Source organism: Rattus norvegicus, chromosome 1 (genome assembly GCF_021556685.1).
Source record: "Rattus norvegicus strain SHRSP/BbbUtx chromosome 1, alternate assembly SHRSP_T2T, whole genome shotgun sequence".
NCBI classification, from domain to species: Eukaryota; Metazoa; Chordata; class Mammalia; order Rodentia; family Muridae; genus Rattus; species Rattus norvegicus.
In genome coordinates, this window is record NC_141534.1 from 58,977,029 (window position 1) to 58,994,924 (window position 17,896).

General features: G+C 42.8%; 1 long non-coding RNA gene across 1 annotated transcript; it reads right to left on the bottom strand.

The window, feature by feature from the left end:
• Positions 1–361: 361 nt before the first annotated feature.
• Positions 362–14,471, bottom strand: LOC134485009 (uncharacterized). The gene is made up of 3 exons (XR_015646108.1): positions 14,356–14,471; positions 12,339–12,461; positions 362–2,078 (listed from the first exon to the last, which is right to left on the bottom strand). It is a non-coding gene; the product is annotated as an uncharacterized LOC134485009 (long non-coding RNA).
• Between the last annotated feature and the right edge of the window lie 3,425 nt (positions 14,472–17,896).

Sequence of the window (17,896 nt, forward strand, 5' to 3'; positions counted from 1 at the left end):
CCTATTGGTGCACCTGATCTCTTCCTAGGACAACTTTATGATGGTGCAAAAAAAAAAAAAAAAAAAAACAACAACAACGTATGGATCTTAGGAGTAGGCTTATATTTCAATGTTGTATTTGACTCTGTTGTCATACAACAGTTCAGAAGACAGGTTGTAGCAGGTGTGTACCCTGCTCACTGTGGGGTGTCAGAAGAGGCAGCTTAGCCTCTTAATAAAAGTCAATCCAAACTATGGGCTGACAGTCACAGAGGTGATGATGTACCCCTGGTCAATGAAAACTGGAAGAGGTTCACAAATCCTTATGAAGAAGTGATCCCTCCCATGCCAGATACTCCAAAAGAGGAAGAAACGTAATATATTGAGGTTTGAGGTAAAATTTTATAGATTCATTGCATCAAAAAGGTATAACCAGAACATGGCATCCTATTGCTTAATGTAACAGCAAGTTATACACAGGAATTGCTTCACAACACAGGCTCAGCAGCTTTGTCCAGTTACGGTCCCATTCTCTACCCTTGCTGATTTCCCTCTAGGACTAAATAGGAATAGAAGTGAACACAACATAGACACATTGTTCTCCTCATCTTCCAATGGCCTAGTGTCTCCCTATGATCATAAGGCTAGTCAAAGAGGAAGCAAAGAGCCATTGGGCATGCCCTTCTTCTTTTCAGGACACTCCCGACAACACCCACAGTGAACAAGGCATACATACACACCAGAAGTGTCCTGTGTCTTCACTCAACAATCAGCCACACTTAGAAGAGCTGTAGCAACGAGAAAACAGAGGACAACCTACTTTCCTGCTGTCTCTCAGCAGAGAGCAGGACATTCCCCAGCTGGGGATTTCCCAGAGGCATTAAAGGATGAACCAATTCCAATGGGGAAATTCACTGATGAAGTTGTGTTGCTGCTTTCCTTCAACAATGAAACATTACAAGGGGTTGGAGGAAGAGTTTTCTCCCAGAAATGAGGCCAAGGGAGATTGTCCAGAGAACACGCAGATGGCAAAACCCACGTGCCTTTGTACTTTGTCCTTCCCAGTTTGCTCTGTGCTCATTCTTCCTCTGGCTCTGTTTTCCAGTTCCCCATAATTCTTACCTTCTTATATCCTCTAAGTGTTTTATGATTCTTCCCCCAACCCAACCATCTCCCTCTTCTGGATTTCTTCTCTTCCCAGCAACGACTCAATATGACTGCTGTGTAGCCCACTCTAGAGCGTGGTGCAGCTGAATGCATCCATTCACCTGAAGTTTATCACACTCTAAAAACACCAGCTTCCACAAAGTGAGGTGGAGAGTGGTATGAGCTCATGAAGTCTTCCATAGGTTACTGGTCCTAGCACACATGGCATTTATCACAAGAGCTATAGAACAAATTCTTATGCTGTCAAAAGTAGCATCACATTTCATTCAGCCTCAAATCTAATAACCAGCAATGACTTTGAAAAATTGAAATTACAGTTGCTGAAACAGTGCAGATCCTGTTAAGAGGTAGATCCTGCGACAGTGGAGGCACTGAAATAGCGCCGGTTCTGTGACAGTGAAGGTCCTTTGAAAGTGGAGGCACTGAGATCGTGGCGGTCAATCTACTTACAATGGAGCTGCTGCACAATTGAAGGTTCTGCTACAGTAGAGGTCCTGCAAAATTGGAATTGCTGATACAGGGGTATTCCTGTCACTGTAGAGATCCTGTGGCAGTGAAGTTGCAGAATCATGGGAGATCTTGCTTCAGTTGATGTCCTGAAACACTTTAGTTGCTAGGGGTGGTGCTACGACAGTGGAATTCCTGGGATAGTGGAGGTTATAGGACAGTGGGTGTACTGAGACAGTTGTAGTGCTCCTACAGTGGAAGTCCTGTAATAGTAGTGTTGCTTGGACAGTCCAGTTCTTGGACAAAGGAGGTCCTGTGACACTTGAGATGCTGAGACTCTTGAGCTCCTGAACAGTAGAAGTGCTGTGATAGTTGAAGTCCTGAGACACTTGTGGTCCTGTAACAGTGGAGTTGACACACAGACAGTGGACTTCCTGAGGTAGTGGTGGTGCTTAAACAGTGGATGTCCTGTGACAGAGGAGGTCCTGCAATAGAGGAAGAACAATATATGCTGGCTGATAACGCAGAGCTTCCAGAAAATAGACCACCAACCAATATATATCAGAGGATGGCATTATTTGAAACCAATGGGATGGAAGGCCCTTGGTCCTGTGGAGATGTGATGCTCGAACATAGGAGGAGGCTGGAGTGGTGGGTTTCGAAAAGTTGGGTGAGTTTAGGAGCAGCATCATAGTGGCAAAATGGAGGGAGGAGGGAGAAGATGTAGGAGTGGGCATTTGTGGATTGGCACCTAGAACGTGGGACATCATTTGAGATGTTAAAAACAGTGGAAATGATAAGGTTTACATTGTCTGACCCAAACCTAAGGGATACTACATAAGGAACACAAAAACCCACAGGTGCTCACCAACAATCAGATAAAATTTGGCCTTTTGCGGTCTACTCCAAAGAAACGCTTCCAAGAACACTGTTTAGTTTTTTCAAACAAAGTTTAAAACTCTTAAGTGTACTCTCAAATCTGCCCTAATTTGCATAAATCGGTCAAAACTGTTGGCTTTGTAAATACTTCTATCTTGTCCCAATAGTCACATGCTGGTCATCCCAACAACAAGATACTTGTCAAGGTGGGAGTCAATCAACATGGGATCCTTTTTCCAACTCGGCATGCAGACCCTCAGCTCACATTCACACACACACACACACACACACACACACACACACACACACACACACACACAGAGAGAGAGAGAGAGAGAGAGAGAGACAGACAGACACACAGACACAGATTCACAAACACATTCACACACACACACACAGACATACACACCCATGAGAGAGTGATAGATCGAAAGTGAGGTAGAGAGAGAGAGAGAGAGAGAGAGAGAGAGAGAGAGAGAGAGAGTTCTTATCATCTACTTTCTTAATGCATATTGTGTGCTCTTGGAGTTGAGCACAGAGACTTGCACATGTAAACCAGTCCTGTACACCTAGGAACATTTTCTGATCAGTATTTTCTCTTCTTTATGCAGTTCTTAAATTATCTTTAAGAGAGTGTATGGCATTAACCTACAATGAAATCTTGGACTTAAAGGTACATTTTAATACAAAGCTTACATATCACTTACAGATGACTCTAGTAGGAAGTACATTAAGTTCAGAACCATTCAATCAGAAACCCTTAATGTATATACCCCATTCTAACTGCCTTCACTTAACCTCATGTTTGGACCACTGTTCCTAGCTGGAGATTCCTGTTTATCTCCCAGAATAAAAGGGAAGCTCCATGCTCAAGTGGAACAGCAGATTCAAGGTGGGACTGTTGGGTGACATTACAGTGAACACCAGGGACTGCCCCACAGAGGCAGGTAGTGGCCCTTTCTTTCCTCCTGGGGAAGCAGTATCTACATTGTCCTGAGCAGAGTAGGATCCTCTCATTCTAGCAGATATTCTGGATGACACAAGGAATGTGAATAGATTATGAGATCAGTTTTCCACATATCTTTCTGGGGCAGAGACCCTTGAGACCCTTGGCTCAGGAGTAACTGTTCCAGATAGCAAGGTGAGGTCAGTGTGGGCCCTGTGTTGACCTATGAATAGTTATTTATGTTAATCACCAAATCTTTAAAACTTACAGCATGTGAGAGAGAAGACTCCCAGGAGTCTCAGCTAAAACTAATCAGTGAGTTTTTAAGAACAAGAACAAGTAGGAAATTTAAATTCATGTGATTGCTACAAATAAAGCAAGACACTGTCATTAGATCACCTTTGTGTAAGGGCCCTGACGACATACACAACTTAAGATGTGAAGTGCTCAGCTAGCACGCTTCGTGGCATGAACCCAAGACACAGTTTCTCTGTGTCTCATCACCTCTGAAGCATGGTCCACAAAAAATGGCAACAAACCTTCTCTTCCTCAGAGTTCAAAGTTACCTTTACTGTTAGTGATAGTTTCACAGTTAACTAACCTCTACTGGATAGACAGGTTTGACTAACCTTCTCTGAGCTTCTCCCAACCATGTACAGATGGTACATCCCTCTACACATGAGGCCTGTTCTTCTCAGGCCTGCTGTTCTCCTTCCCAGATTAGAAACTGGATACCTTTCAAGCCTACAATCTTAAGTCATCTATCAACTTTGGGTACATGATAAGCACAACATGACATTGGGTGCCAAATAACACTTTCCTACCTGACAATGAATATGATCCAGGGGTACCAAACATGGAAACTGGTCAGGTAAGGTCAGGTAACCCCCATGCTATCTCCATGTGGAGATAAAGATTGACACACCTTCCCAAGCAGACTTTCTCAGTTTTCTCAGCCCACACAGCAGTCCTTTGCTGAGCTTCCTTACTCCCAGTGACTGATGAGAGTACATGAGAAGATGCCTGATTTCTGGAAAGCGCTGGGCCCCATGACCCACAGTAGCAGCAGCTTCTGATCACAGGTGATTTCAGGAACTGAAAATGCCTAATGTTCCTGTGTTGATTTGAATATGCTCAGCCCAGGGAGTGGGACTATTTGCAGATGAGCCCTCATTGGATAGGTGTAGCCTTGATTGAGGAAGTGTGTCACTGTTGATGTGACCCTTATGTTTCTTGTCCTAGCTGCATGAAAACCAGTTTTCTAGTAGCGGCCTTCAGATGATGATGGAGAACACCCAGCTCCTCCTGTACCATGTCTGCCTAGATGCTGCCATGCTCCCACCTTGATGATAATGAACCAAACTGCTGAACTTGTAAGCCAAACCCAAAGCAGTGTTCTTCTTATAAGATTTGCATTGGTCATGGTGTCTGTTAATAGCAGGAGAACACTAAGTAAGTCACTTTCTACCACAGATTACGAGGTTAATTGAGTGATGTCATCACCTGAGGAGACATGGCCTCTTATTAAGGTTCTAATCTCCTAAGTAATTGCAGGCTCTCTTCTGGCCTAGGCATTGGCTATAATATTAATCTTCCCAGTGTCTTTTTCTCTGTAAACTGTACATTTTGCATTTCTATTTGCCCTATTTGCTCTTTTTCATTGAAGTCCTATAACCTCAGTATAACAGAGGCCATACTGGGCTCTCTTCAAATTTTCATCGAAGAAATTTGTTTATTACTTTTTAATTTAGCCTCAGGTAGGTTTTTAGGATGTGGGCTGAAGGAAGCCACATTTTTTAAAAGCATCATACAAATTATCCCAGGCCAGTTACAAATATTATTGCCTTCTGAATCCCCTTGTCCTGGGCTTCCACATTCTGAATAGGTCTTGGCACTCCTGACTCCCAAGCTCCTGCCAGTATACCCCATTGAACTCTTTTTAGAGCACTGCGCCACTTCTAGTTCAAAGTTCTGAATTCTTGCATATTTTCCAAAACAAGTAAGAAGCACAAACTGGCATGGTCAGGTATCACAGAGCAAGAGTCCGCTCTATTACATCCCCTTCTGCATTAGTTATCTTTGTATTTCTGTGACAGAAATGCCATGAGCACAGCAAACTATAAAACATGTAGGCGATTAGTGATCCTATTTCACAGACCACCTGTTACCATAGGTTAAGTTCCATGACTACAGGGCACAGTGGAAGGAGCAGGAAGCAGAGGACTCACATCTGGAATCACAAGTACAAAGCAGAGAGTGCACAGGGAGTGGTGCAGAGCACTAAAACCTCAAAGCCCAGCCCCACTGGCATTCTTTCTCCAGCAAGGGCACACCTCCTGAGTCTTCCCAAACAGAGTCACCAACTGGGAAAGGAGTACTCAAATGCCCGAGACAGTGGAGGATAGCTCATGCAAAATGTCATGATGATTCAGGAATTCGAATCAGTAACAGAGAGAACCTTCACTCTGGGTCAATGTGTGTTGCTGCAAAGCCAGCAAGCTGCTCTCCCTCCTCTTGAACATAAGATGTGGATTAAGTAAAAATGTAAACAAGCATCTCCATGGAAAATCAACAGCCCTGTTAATCTGGTAATACTTATAGGATAAGTCCAGAGGTGCTGGATACTGAAATCAAAGAAGAAGCCAACACAAACTCAAACCGTTTAGTCTATAGGAATAAAAATACCACAGAAGCCAAAATGGGAAACGATATGGAGCAAACACTCACTCACTCAGCAGATAAAATTACACCTAGCCCTTACTCACAGACCTACTTCATAAACAGTGTACATTCTGCTGGTACCTACTCAACACAATCCTAAATGCTGCAATCAAACCAAATGGTTTCTTACTTTGTTGAGTATGACTTAAAAACACTGAAGTACTCTGAAGGAGGTTAATGGAAACTTCTCAGGGCCTGGGGAAGTTGGCTGAGGGAGTACAGATTAACAAAGCAACACAACCCAATTTCCCCACCAGCAAGCAGAAACCGGCCTGATGTCAGTTGCCAATTCCTGAGGGTTTAAGAGAAGCCTACAGAATGGAAGGACTGAGGTAGGTGAGATTAAAGTACAGTTACACTGAATGCTCACTTGAGGAATGGGAAGGGTAGAAACCTGAAAGTGCTCGGTGTGTGTGTGTGTGTGTGTGTGTGTGTGTGTGTGAGTGTGTGTGTGTGTGTGTGTGTGTGTGTGTGCGTGTGTTCCATGCATGTGTTTCTGTGTGAGTGTGGTTGGGTTGTTGCTGTTGTGTGCTTAATTTGAGACAGAGTGTTACCACAAACTGAAGCTGTCCTAAAACTCACCCTGTACACAAGTGTGGTTTGGACAGTAAAGAGACCTTCTCTCTCATGAAAGGGGGATTAATGATGTGTAGCACAAGCTATGTGTGAATGTAAATTTCAAAATCTGAAGATTTTATAAATCTCCTTTGGCTTGCTTTAACAATGCTGGTGATTATAGCAATACATGGTACACTGAGGACAGAACAGAATATATAGTGTGAGCTTTTGAGATGGTTCAGAGGTGAAAGGAATAGCTGATGATCTGAGTTTATTTCCAGTTGCACTGTTAATAATCAAACACAAATGTAGCCGACTTTTATCCTGTGTAAAAATCAGTCAGGGCATCCAGTCAGAGATTTAAGTATTTTTGGTGTTGTGATGCTACACAATCATAAGACTGATTCCTGTGGAACAGGCTAGTGGAGAAGACAGTAATCAACAGGACACGAGAAACCTACAGAGCAGGAACTAGAGAGAAAGCTCAGGATTTCAGAGCACTGGCTGCTACTGCAGAGGACCTTCACTTGTTTTTCAACACTTCCAAGTCAGCTCACAGTCATGTGCAACTCAAGATCTAGAATATCTTACCCTCTTCGGGTTTTGTGGGCACTACATAATGCACACAGTGCACATATACTCATGTACACCCTTGTTGGATGACCATAATCCAACCACAGCAGGGACAGACCTCGCCACCCTCAAGCTTGCCAATTTGAAGGAGGGAGCCTTCTTGTTAAAAGCACTGGAGAACAGCAGGCACAAGGACACCTGACTCACACATTCGACCCGATGTCTTTAGATGGAAGCCACACATAACTCTGGCCTTCTCACTGAAGAGAGGTCATCCTTGGGTAAGGAGCTTTCATCTGATCCTGTTTTCCTCTTGGATCCCATTACAGAAAAGCATTTGTGTTTGTCCAAGTCTGCACAGGTTCCCAGCACCCTTCCTAGTCATGTCAGACAAATCCATATGGAAACCACTGTGTAACTGGAGTCCTAGTCTACAGCATCTCTCTCCTTCATGCTACCCTCCTTTTATAATGCAGATTTCATAGGAAATCATATTCTTTGTGTACTTACAAATCCCATGTTGTTTACATGTGGCTAATGTTTCGTCCTCAGCATGCTTGCCTGGAGACAGGGCTGGATGCCAGTATTCTGTAGGCAAGGCAAGATGCAGGTACTCTGGTAGCCATAGGACACCAGCATCACAGCTGTCGTGCAGTGCATGCATGGCATGCATTCACAAAGAAGACTGTAGCCACAAGGGCAGGTACATCCACAGGGTACTAAGGAGAGGGACCTGATTACTACTGTTGATGCTGCATTTCCTCTTTGTTCTGATGGTTTTAACTGGAATTGCCCCCACACGCAAAATTCCTAAGATATCTGACAGCCACACACAGATGCACATGCAGGTAAAACACAAATGCATGTGAAATAAAAATAAATAATTTTAACTGGAGAGAGGGGGGAGAAAGAGAGAGAGAGAGAGAGAGAGAGAGAGAGAGAGAGAGAGAGAGAGAGAATGGTGTTTATAAAAGAGAAACTTACCCTCAAAACCTATTTACTGTCCTGAAACTTCTTTCTCATGTGCAGAGGAACATAGACATGAAATTCTTTCTCTCTACACTTCTCAGTGTGTGCTGGGGTACTCTAGATTACCGGTTATTTGGTGAAATGTTGAGGGGTTTAGAAAGATGAACATCATGTTGCAAGTCTGTGGTCTTTAGTCCCTCCTGAGTTCTGTGATTTCAGCTGAGGATCTCTTGCAATGGGTTATGTATCCTGAGTTATAATCATGACCTGTGGAACTTCATTTGCTACATGGATAAAAGGGCCCCAGTGTAGTCATCTGTTACTTCCCCAACCCATGAGCATGACCCAGGCCCAGTCACAAGTCAGAATTGGGTCCTCAGAGATGCCACTAGGAATGTATGTAGACAAAAGAAAGAAGTCTGGGGAGGATAAGGAGGAAGAGTGTCAGGTTGAAGCCTGTTTCAAATTCAGAATAGCAGAGTATGTATTTCAGTTAACTGCTTTCATAATTCCCTCATCTGTGAAATCTTAGGACTTGTTAGATTAGATCTTTTAGCCAGAGAGCTAACACCACTGAAGCCAAAACTTTATACAGACAGGCTATCAGGAGTGTCACCCATGTTTACTATCTCTGCTTCCAGAAGAGGTGCAGACAAATATTTCCTCACTCATGGTGAGTACACCACAAAGGAAACCAGTCCATGCTCCTTACACCCCTGAGGACTTCCCAGGGTAGGGGTCCCCAACACACTGGGATCTGACAGTGAAAGTGTCTGTGATTTGATCAGGGCACGAGGGACTACTTATATCACTTTTCCAGGGATGGCACTGCAGAGATCAGGCAGTAGTTAAACTTGAAAGCTCATCACATTCAACTTCTCCCTGTGCTCCTAACACACCTGGTCCCCACACCCTAAGAACTGGCAGCCCCTTTAAGCTGCTGCTGTACTTTCACACCCTGCCTCCCTGGACTCTGGACTCTTCCTCCTGATGCTCTGCTCCCAACTGCCTTGCACCCCGCATTTTACTCCTTTATTTTTTTCTTGTTCCCACCTCCTGCATGTGTTCTGAGTGGGTCAGCTATGGGTAGGATCACGAAATATGTGGCTGTACACACACACACACACACACACACACACACACACACACACACGTAACAATTTAAGACAAGGCAGACTGTTTATCTGCAGGGGATCCAATGCCTTCAAGAATTGGGACCCTGTAAAAAGAGCACTACCCTTCAAACAAAAATACAAGGAAAATAAACAACTGGAGTGTCAGTGGAGGTTGTGTCAGAAGAGCCTGTGAGAAGATGAAGGGTACACTGAACACCCAGCCAAACTGGAAAAGTTTGCATCTGAACTGTGCAGCATCCACCCTGCTCTGTGGCGTGCTGTGGGGGTGTCTGAGAAACCATGTCTCATCACCTGAGTTTGCACGTATTTAGAACAAGTCTTTGGGTGTTGGAGGTGACTACTATATCTATAGATTAATTAAAATTAATATGGATGAGTTCATCATGCATAAACAGTACAACAAAGTTGTCCAGACCCAACTGTTGGATGTATCATTAATGGATTATTCCTTAAATACTTCTGATCACGAGGATGAAAAATTTAGGATTAATCTCTGTTCCACTAGTGGATGACTCACTAAGTGTGCACCACACTGGAGGGGACTAACCATCAAAGGAAAGCTACCTTTCTTTTAATCTTTTGCAACTGCAGTAGCCTATGCAAAGCAAACACTCACATGTGTCTCATCAGTCAATCAGTCTACAGGACAGAGATTACCTATGCCAATCTCAGGGACAGAACAGCATTTTCTGTTTCCAATTCAACTACCTTTTTTTCTTTAACTTGCAGCCAGGATCCAAAAAATTGCCTCAAAACAGCATTTACCTGCCCACACTGAAACACCATTAATGAACAGAGAACAAGAAATGGTAGAAACAGTCTCAGCAAGGAGAAAGTCAACAGTCAGGTTGTGAAGACTCCTTCACATACTGCAGAGCCAAGACAAGTCAGCCTCAGCAAGGCATGGCCGGCTACCCACACACACCCCATGGCTCTGAGCCCATCAGCACCAGACCTGAGGACTACCAGGGATGCAAGCTTGACACTCGAGACTCTTTTATCTTTCGGTCAGTAAGGTGCCGTGGAAACTACCTGGGAAGCAGGGTTTACAGAGAAAGTCATAGAAACATTTCAGCCTTAAAAATAAAAATCTGATACCTTCAAAGCCGTGTGTGTGTGTGTGTGTGTGTGTGTGTGTGTGTGTGTGTGTGTGTGTGTGTGTGTGTGTGTGTAGGTGCTCATAAGACGTAGATAGTCTTGGAAAATCAAGGAGAGGAAGGATTTATTGAGAAGCTGAGATGGTGGACAATGAAGGGTGGATGTTGGAAGGAAGCTAGAGCATGGTGGGATTTTAATAGCCAAAGAAGAGAAATTCGTGTTTAATTCCCTTTGACAACTGGTCCAGGTGCAGTGTTCCTGGTGGTGGCTCAGTGCTCCAGCTGTGGATTCAGGGAACTCAGAACATCATATTGGAAATAATCTCGCAGACTACAGAGTCAAATTCCTGCTGGTGCTCCAGTCCCATCAGAGAAGAAATTAAGTCCCTCCTCCTATGGATCCTCTCATTTTTGTCATTCTCTCCTGCAGGAGATTCAGTCCTTCCTCTGAGGGGGCTACTCATACCTGCAGGAGATTCAGACCCTCTTGAAGGGAATTCTGTCTCCAGATTGGGATGCAGACCCTCCTGTTAGAGAATTAACTCTCTAAATCTTCTCACAGAGTATGTGTGACTACATGGAGACATTATCTGTACTTCTAAACTCTGATTGGTAAAGAGAACCCACGATATGAGTTTGAAAACCTCTGAGTTATATACTGAGTAATGAAAACCTACAAGTTATATACTGTTGATTTCTAAATGTATTCAGTTGATTATGGATTATTCTGCAATATTTTGATGAAATTTACTTACTTCCTAGATTTCAAACAAAAATAGAAGCTATAGTTAAAAGTTTAGTGTGTGTTTGGCCAAATCATTTACAAAATATTTTTGGTTTTTATAAAAGTTGGTGTACGACATAGAAATTTTCCCCTATTTTGTTTTGTTTACTGCTAGGATATAGAAATGCTTTATTTCTGCTGACAGAGCTTATATTCATTGATCTTGTATAACTCACTGTTCAGTGCTAAACTTTAGCAGATTCCTTAGGGTCTCTGCCATTTATAACAGGATTCCATCTAAAAGTCTACTGCCTTGTTCTTCCTTTCTGATGAGATGCCTTTTGTTCAGTTTTCCCCGTAAATGACAGAGCTATACTGTGAGAACAATGATGGACAGCAGTGCCAGAAAGACCTGGGACACATTTACAAAGTCTGGTCCAATTAGAATGGGGCATGTTGAGATAGTTCTGTCAGGTTTGCTCTGACCCTATGAGTCTCTCTTCACTACCTTCACTTTGACAAGTTGTAACCCAATTAATATGGTGAAGGATGAAGTCCCTGACACTTAGTAGGTGACAATGCCTTCCATGTGATCCATTCAAGGAAACCTGAAAGGTGGGCTCTCTTGTAATGACATTGCTGTCTTTATGAAAGGGACCCTAAAGTCACAGACACTTGAAGGGTGCAGAGAGAGACCACAGGGCACCAAGAGGAACCAGCTACCTACAAACGGAGGAGAACTGGAGCCAACTCTTGGACCCCAGACCTCCAAATGGAAGCCAACAGAAACCTCTGCTCAGTTCTGCCTGCAGCCCACAAACACTAGAGTGTGCATTCTTGGTGTGCTCCAGAGCCTGAAAGTCGCTGCTCTAACCCCAGCTCTGTCGTGGGGTGGATGGAAGTCTTGTCTATCTTGGGGTGGATGGAAGTCTATCTCTCAAGGTGAGGTAAAGTGGTCCTGAGTTAGGTGCCAAGGTCCAGTCCCAGGGGGAAGCTTCCCGATAGCTAAGCTTGAGCTTGAAGCAGGCAGAGCTGTGCTCTCCTTAAGGAATATAGCACTAGTTGCCAGAATAGAGGTTTCTTCTTTCAATGTACACTTAGGCAAATTTGCAAAGATCCAAAATGCTGGCTGTGGTTCTCACCAGTTTCCTTGGAGTATGCCCACAGAGTTCCTTGTCTGCTCCTGGGAATCCAAGCCTTGTCCTCAAAGGGGCTGCTCATGCACTCATCTGACTTCTTTGGCCAGGAAGCACACCTGCTAAAAACTGAATTTTAAGAGGCAGATAAGATCAGAGAAAGGACTAAAAGAGCTCGAAGGGGCTCGAGACCCCATATGAACAACAATGCCAAGCAACCAGAGCTTCCAGGGACTAAGCCACTTCCCAAAGACTATACATGGACTGACCCTGGGCTCCAACCTCATAGGTAGCAATGAATAGCCTAGTAAGAGCACCAGTGGAAAGGGAAGCCCTTGGTCCTGCCAAGACTAAACCCCCCAGTGAATGTGATTGTTGTGGGGAGGGTGGTAATGGTGGAGGATGGGGAGGGGAACACCCATAGATAAGGGGAGTGGGAGGGCTTGGGGGGATGTTGGCTTGGAAACCGGGAAAGGGAATAACAATCGAAATGTAAATAAGAAATACTCACGTTAATAAAAAAAAAGACATAGAGACAGGAGGAACTGCATCCTGACCTTTTGTGTAGGAAGTTTGGCTTAGACTGATCAAGTATCAGAAGGACCATGAATTCCCTATGGCCAAATTAGCTAGGGCTAAGTTTATACCAAGAGAGCTCCTTGAAATACCTGATCTGCAGTTTGCACTCCCTTCTACAAGCAACTACTCAATTGAATATAAGTGACTACATCCAGGTTACTTAGTTGGCTGCTAAGTGTAAATCTACTTTTACCTGTATTTAAACATACGGTTCATATCCCCATTAAATGGAAAATCCCCAGTGGTATTAGTTTTAAAGGTGCTCACATAATAAGTTTTTGCCAAGAAATTTTCAGTAATTTATGTAGAAATCTATATGGAGAATGCAGTATAGTACAGTCAAATCACAGGCTTCATAATCCTATATTTAAAGTTTGATATGATTACAAATATTAAAGCAGGACTATTTTAAATAGTCTAATATATTTAATTTAGAATTAATCTGTTTTTCCATGCACCAATCAGCCATAATGTAGGTTAGCTTGTTTCCTAAGTCATGTGTTTTAAGAGGCTTATCAGTCTACCAGCTAAATTTGAAACACCTTTTACAGGATTGTATTATTTAGGTACCAGGAATATTAAGAAGATGAAAAGAATAGGAAAGTTAAAATGATTTAGTAAGCATTAAGATTTATGGATGCATAACAGCTTAAATCTTGATGAGATATGTGTAAGAAAACTAGTAGGGGGAGCATAAGTAAAGGAATGATCCTATCAGTGCCTCTAAACCATAAAATGCATTCCTACAGTTATCTGAACTCCATTGACTACGGAAGTCAAGGTAAAACACACACACACACACAAACAAAAGAGGCAGATCAGATCATCTTTCTGATTATGTTCACAGCATAGACTTCTTTGTTTATTTGTCTGTTTTTGTTTTTTTAATTTTTTATTAGATACATTTCTTTACTTACACTTCAAATGTCATTCCCCTTCCCGGTTTCCTGTTCATAAAACTTAGGTGGGGCTGCTGTAAGGTTCAGATTCTCTGCTTGGGAGCCATTACCATATATGATGTTTATATTTTTGTTCACTTTTATCAATCTATTTTTCTGCGGTGTGCTCTAAGAGGGCAACGAGTACGGTTACATAATTATTGGTATTAACAGCTGTACTCCCAAATCCTGCTCAGTATGGAGTCTGCTGATGTTCAGCATAAGGAGGTGTCAAGTCAGGGAACCTTCATGTGTTGATGCAGCAAATGAGAGTCCAGAGAAGCCCCAAGCGGGAGATGGAGGAAGGAGCCATAAGGACAGTTGGGAGAAAACGGGTCAACTTCCCTAAGATTCGGAAAAGAAGCAGTTGGTCTCCATCCCGAGGGAACTCAAGCTAAGACTCACAAAATAGTGCTACTAAGCCAACCCAAATTCTCTTATTTTCCCCACATCCCTGAGAGCAGAAAGGAGTGGTTTCAAACTCCATGGGCTCCCCTCATACTCACTGGAATTGGATGGTGAAACTGCCATAACCTCTGTTCTGAAAAATCCCCTCAGGAACTAATGAAGGGCATGGCTAAGTCCGAGAGAGGAGGGCCGGGTATCGTTCATTGGCCACACTCATGCGCGCGCATGAGCTCTATGCCCATACACTGAAGTTTTCCAGGCTACCTTTCAATATCCTTCGCATTTACAGTGCTTGTAAAATACAAATCAATTTACTGTGGCATTGAATACCCATCTCACCTAGAGCCATCACTTTCCCAGCCCACTGGCGATCCTGCCCCCTGAGACTTGTAATGGAGGAGGCCCTTCCCCTTCCACTCTACCATCTCAGGAGAGTCTACCACACAGACAATGTCTTATAGGGTCCTTCAATCAGGCCCCGCAGGTTCTGTGTTCATTTCTCACACTTTAACATTTATCCACACCTGTGGTCTGCTGATGTCTCCTGATCCCCCATCCTGTTCTGTATGTGACTGCCTGGGATCACAGGGCGAGTAGGGGCAGTACTATCTACATACTGTTTAAAACGTTTAGGCAATCTCAAGACTGGCACTTACCTCCCAGCGCTGTGAGTGAACAGGTTGAAAAAAATTCTTATACAAACAAATCGCTTGACAGTTTAGGAGATGAAAATTTCTTCTGCCAAGTCAATCAACCACCCTATTCTGATTAATTGTATAATAAATTCATGAGTATAACTGTTTCTGAAATCACTTTATTACCTGGGAATGGGCAAAGGAAGACTCATGTAGGATTTGGCAGAAAATGAAGTGGTACAGAGACCAGGGGCCACAGTAGGCCTGAGCCACAAATCCCACACAGGACAGGGAGCACAAGAAGACATGGTCCTGGGTCAGCACCAAATCTAGTTTCTAAGGGATGTCTCTACAGAATTAAAAAAAATAAATTAAAATATAGAAATACAAACACTAATTCCAACATATAAGTTTTGTTCTTCCAAAAAAGTTCCCCACAAGCTTTTTAAACCCTCAAACATGCTTCCCCTTTCTTAAAGTTCCTTTGCATTATTTATAGGACACTGCTGAGTGTCATAGGCTACAGGTAACAGTATTCAAAGTCATTCCCTGTTCATCTGAACTTTACATCCTTTGACCAGCAACTTCCCAACTCCATCATTACATTTCACCCAAACCCTGAGATTTGGACACTGTCCTGCTCCCCGTGCTAAAGCACAGTAGTCATGAGGGTGAGGGGACACAACATCCCACTGACCCTTCAGCCTGCTGGAACGGATCAGTGTATCCTGTGCCATGATAATAAAACATACCTTCCTTCCATCAGTACTGAGTGGCCACTTACATTTGAAACGTGAATGACCAGAAGACCTTTAAGGCAATGGGCTTATCAGTGAGTAGTTTGGGGAGTCCAGGCCTTAGGAAAACATTTCCCAACAGTAGTGTACGCTATTCAATGTGCTCTTGCAACACTTATTCACATCTGACCTCACTGTCCAGGGATGGCCAAGTCTACTTCACTACAGGTCTCACAAACACACATGCAGTGTTTTCAGATGCTTGCAGGTTCTTGAGTGCATCTGTCTTCCCATGCACTAGGGACAGCAGGTACCTGCTCTTCTTTGGGAGGTATCAAAGGCTTCTTTTTATGCTATCAAAGGCTCCCTATGTGCTGCAGACACAAGGAGAATGCACGTCCTGGGCCAGACAAGTGTGCAAATCCTTCATCAGCTCTCTGGGACATTCTATTCTCTTACAGAGGAAAAAACAAAGACACGCTTTCAAATAGGAAACTCGATAAACGTAAAAAATACTAATGGTTGTATTTCAACAATTGATCGTACAGCTCTTATTAAAAAGAATTTTTGGGTTTCAAACGCTTCCGTTTTATTTAAAATTGTGATTATTTCCCTGATGCACAGATTTCTATGGAACAGAAAGTTCTTCTGAAACCATATTAGAGATTCTGAAAAAGAAAATGTGTTGAAATCATAAAGTCACCTTTCACACAAAATAAGCAAACAGGCCTTTCTCCCATAGCTCAACTGAGGAGTGAGGATGCAAAATTCAGGAATTAAAATTAAATAAATCTGTTACGCTGAGAAGGAGATGCAGACTCAACTGACACAAGTTTTCTTATAGCACTTAAGTCACAGGGGGCACAGCAACACGCTTCTTCCTTTCCTGACAGTGTTTATAAATCTCTTTACTAAATTTACAACTTCTGAGATAGCTGTGTTTGACCGCCACACATGAGCTCCCATTCGTCTCGGACGTCTTTGCTCCTGCTTGCAAGAATGCTGTGTAATGCTGTGAGAGCTCTACAGCCTTTGGAAACACTGAAGTATTAGATAACTCTAATAGAACTGTCACCTTTGCTTTCCACTAATGATTAGTATTCTGGTGATTTGAATTGATAAAAATAAAATCCCTAGCATCAAATCTGAAACCTTTCTCTAGAATTTTGGAAATTAAATTATGAATTAGATATTCAATCTCAAACATTTACATTGGATCAGGAGGCTCACATTTTAGATGAATGATGTGTTGTGCGCCTTACATTAACAACTCCTTGCAGCCAACTCATGCAAATTAAAGAACGTACAGGCAACATTTCACCTGCCCTAAGAGACCTGTCTCCTGTATACAGGGTCCCCAATGACACAGGAATGCCCTAGGCTGAGAGGCCTGTCTCCTGCAGAAAAGAGCAATTCTCAAATTCATCTAGAATGACAAAAAACACAGGATAGGGAAAATATTCTCAACAATAAAAGAAATTCTGGGAGAATCAGCATTCCAGAGACACAGTAGTGCTCTGAAATTTTCGGCGATCACTGTCTGGTAGGAAAATGGAGGTTTTAGAAAGAACAGAAAGATAATGTCTAGGCCTACTGCCCTTGGAATGACAATGGAAAAGGTAGGGTAGAGGAAACACCCTGTCATCTTTAAAGCCCTTCATTCTGCCTTCTGGGTCCAAGATTGCCAATGCTAACAAGAACGGGTAACTTCACCTTTGTCAGATCTCTAAGAACTAGGCAGGATTTTTCTTGGTAAAGTAAGACAAAATTTCTTGGATGTGGAACATCTCTCAATTGCAACCATTTCAGAAAAAGAAATTAAACATCACTTAGAAGGACATTTGTTCCTTCCTCTTCAGGCCCACCCCACAAATCGACTGCCAAGGTCAGACCTGCTTGAGTACAGGTGACCTCTCTCTTCTCACTTAGTGTTCAGTTCATTCTCAAGCTCTGTTACTTTACGAGAAGCTTCCACTTTGTCAGACACATCATGACTTTTTGAGAAGATGTGTGGACGCTCTTTAAAAATCAGGTTTTCATGATCTCCAGAACTGCCAGATAAGTGTGCATCTTGGCTGGACAAGAGGAGAACACAAAAGATTATGCATAAAAATACAACTAACTAGCCTAACTAAATTTTCATCTAAATTTTAATGTTTCAGTGAGAGCTGTTCATTTTTGCACATTATTTCAGTTATTCTATGTATTGTGGCTCAAACAAACTATACCTACTCTACGGTCTGAGCAGAACTTTAAAATCCAATCTT